General features: G+C 37.1%; 1 protein-coding gene across 1 annotated transcript in view; it reads left to right on the top strand.

Annotated features, from left to right (window-relative positions):
• pip4k2aa (phosphatidylinositol-5-phosphate 4-kinase, type II, alpha a) overlaps positions 1–2932 on the top strand; it is a 34476-nt gene that overhangs the window by 5753 nt on the left and 25791 nt on the right. The window lies entirely within an intron of this gene.

Consider the following 2932-nt stretch of genomic DNA (forward strand, 5'->3'; position numbering starts at 1 on the left):
CCCCCCCCCCCCCCCCCCCTTTCTGCTTACTCCGTACAGGTCTTTACTCTCTCTTAATCTCTTTATCTCTTACTTTTCTCGTTGTTAAGCCCTCCATGCTTCCCAGACTCTCCCGCCCTGACCAAGAGTTGCTCTGTCTGTGTCTGGATTGCATAAGGAGTTTCTAAAAATACACAAGATACAGCAGCCGATCTGTAGCACTGGGAAAATAGACACACTATTTTATTTTTAAACTGCCTAAGGTAAATGCTGATGATCTTCAAAGTCTTCAAAGCTCAATCAGAATGCTTTGATTAGCAGTACATCTGTAGATCATTTTCACATGCTCTTCTCAGTAAAATGCATTTCTGCTGAAGTGCATGTGGGATGCTATTTGCCATTTACTTTGTCGTAGGCGTTTCAGGTTCAACAAAAAGAAATTTGCTAATCACCACGCCACTTCTTATCTGTGTTGCAATTTTAGTCTGTACTATAAGGAAAGATAAATCAAAACTAACAGCATTGATAGTCAGTTCATTCATAGACACTTCATTCCCTTCTTTATTTGCAAGGCTTACCTAATGACGTCTACACAAATTCAGTATGCCTAAGTTTGTTATTCATATGAGGGCAGTACAGGTGAATAACCTGCGTAACGGATTTACCTCAGCCTTGAGTAGTCAAAGATCAACATGTGCCTTTTAATCACACACATGCTGTCTCTAAAACAAACTTATAGATTGCGGGTGACGGCTCTTGTCTAAATGCTTCAACAATATATGTATTTTTAATACAATTATTTTTGTTGCTGTTGCTATGCATTTGCTGCTGACTAACATTATGCATGTGAGCAAATAGCAAGACATTTTTAAACACTGTCATTAATATAGCAGCTCAGTATCAGCATCCATAGCTGATGAACTCTTATTTTAGAGTGTAAATGAAATGGCTTTAATGCATGTGGGCAAACTATGAATAGCCTCATGTGTGACCTTTTTCTTTAGCCTTCCTCAAGAATTTGAATGAGAATTTGGTTAAATAAATTCCTTCCTGATTTCCACAACACTTTTTCTTTGTCAAGTCTGAAGTCTGTTGACATTGATAATGTGTTAAAACGTTAGTTATTCTGTCATCATTTACTCACCTTTGCATTCCGAAACTGTCTTCTGTCGAACACAATAAAAATGTCCATATGAAAGTCAGTTGGGTTTAGATTTGCATTGGGCCCCACTGACTTTCATTATATGCACAAAAACAGTTAAAACATTATTCAAAATGTATTTTTTGTGTTCTACAGAAGATAGAAAGTCATACAGGTTTGCACTGACATGAGGGTGAGTAAATAATAACAGACTGTTCATTTTTGAGTGAACGGTCCCTTTAAGGTAAATTTACAAATCAATACTCTTCTATTTAATAATTTGTCCGAATATAATCTTAACCTGTGTTAGATCTTACTGTTGCTTTTGTTTTTCGACTCCTTGGCACATATGCAATGAATGAAGGCTTTGTTGACTTCGAGGATGAAATACCGAACACCCCACTACCGCTAGATATGACTGCACTGCTTAGAAACAAAGAGCTTTATAAACATCTGGTAGGAGAATGAGCATTCTCTGAACTAGGCTTCCTGCAAAGATGGATTGCAAGCTTGTCAGCTCTGTAGCGGAAAACCTGACTTTGCTACCATGGAGACAAACAGGAAGTGGTAGTGTGAAACTTGGCCGATGAGATGGGTGCACAGAGATAAGTGCTTAGTTCTCAAACAAATGAAACCATCGCTGCAGACTAGTTAAACACCTATAACATGGCCTCAGTGCGATGGGTAGTCTATAGCAGTTGCTTTTGGAAGTTATTTGTATTTATATAAGTATGAGGGAACAAGCCGAGGAGATCCTGTGCAGCTGGGATCCTCAAAGGATCTAGCATGTAGGTGGAAACTGGGACAGTGGAGTATGTTGTCTACTCCAGTTTCTCACAGTTTCTAATCTTGTGCAGTGCAACGTCTCTAAAACTGCTCATGCTCCGTCACTGGCTCACTGAGTAGAATTTATTGGATCAAGTTTACCAGCTCTAATGGCTAGCTGTTTTTTGGAAGCTAAAGATTCATTTGTTTTAAATCAGAATAAGCACTTATTCATGTTAGGTGTTTTTCATGTAAAAGTATATAAATGACTTGGTAAAGTATATTTTGTTTCATTAATTGATAAAAATGGACACGTTCGATTGTGTTAAAGGGATTGTTCAGCCTAAAATTAAACTGTTGTCATATTCTCACCTGCATGTTGTTACAAACCTGTATGACTTTCCTTCTTCTCTGGAACACAAAACAAAAATATATTTTCAGGATTTTTGATAACCAAACAGTCTTGGTTATTGTTTTCCACTGTATGGTCAAAAAACACACAGAGACATTAAAAAAATATCTTCTTTTGTTTTCATTTTCAGTTTCAATTTTGCATGTTATATTTCTGGTTTATTTCGATTAACGTAAACTGTTTTTTACTTTTTTTAATGTTACATAACAATAACAACACTTGCTGTCAGTGAATCACTGAAGGCTATATTAGAGTGAATAAAATGTTGAAATTGCATTTTTTTTTGCTAAATACTTTAACTGAATAGTTAATAGAAATTATGAAATATAAAAAAATGTTTGATAGCTGAAAAAAAATCAAAGAAGTTCACTATGGGGCATTCAGTCCCAAAAAAATGATTTATTGGGGGCATTTTGCCACTTTGAGTGTCATTTTTGCCTTTAGCCCTTGTTATTCACGGACCCAGATGTCAGATATACTTTGTTTAATAAAATAAGGAACATACATAGTTCCTTATTTGTCCACGTGGTACAGAGTCCTTAAAAGGCGTAGGTTTGGTCTCCAAAATAAGCTGTTGCTAGCTACTGAGAGGGCCCCCTGCCATAGCTGACGGGGGGGGGGGGGCGACCGGGGGC

Source organism: Sinocyclocheilus grahami, unplaced genomic scaffold (assembly GCF_001515645.1).
Source record: "Sinocyclocheilus grahami isolate Dianchi unplaced genomic scaffold, SAMN03320097.WGS_v1.1 scaffold197.1, whole genome shotgun sequence".
NCBI classification, from domain to species: Eukaryota; Metazoa; Chordata; class Actinopteri; order Cypriniformes; family Cyprinidae; genus Sinocyclocheilus; species Sinocyclocheilus grahami.